The sequence below is a fragment of the Arachis duranensis genome, chromosome 10 (genome assembly GCF_000817695.3).
Source record: "Arachis duranensis cultivar V14167 chromosome 10, aradu.V14167.gnm2.J7QH, whole genome shotgun sequence".
In the NCBI taxonomy this organism is placed as follows: domain Eukaryota; kingdom Viridiplantae; phylum Streptophyta; class Magnoliopsida; order Fabales; family Fabaceae; genus Arachis; species Arachis duranensis.
Genome location: NC_029781.3, coordinates 71,679,949 through 71,680,422, shown reverse-complemented (window position 1 = coordinate 71,680,422; position 474 = coordinate 71,679,949).

Here is a 474-nt window from a genome sequence, read left to right as displayed (position 1 = left end):
TGACAGGGTGCGTTGAACATTTTCACTGAGAGGATGGGAGGTAGCCATTGACAACGGTGAAACCCTACATACAGCTTGCCATGGAAGGAGACTTGCGTGACTGAAGAAGAAGACAGTAGGAAGGCAGAGATTCAGAAGATGGAGCATCTCCAAACCTCAACCTATTCTCCATTACTGCAAAACAAGTAATCATTTCATGTTCTTTTGCTTTTCACAGTCAATCCTGATAATTTCTAATATCCTGACTAAGATTTACAAGATAACCATAGCTTGCTTCAAGCCGACAATCTCTGTGGGATCGACCCTTGCTCACGCAAGGTATTACTTGGACGACCCAGTACACTTGCTGGTTAGTTGTGCGGGATTGCAAAAAGTGTGATTGCAATTTCGTGCACCAAAGAGGCAGTGAACGCCACTGAGGAAGACCTCAATGGACGTCCACTGGCCTCCAATGAGTTCCCCAATGAGGAACCA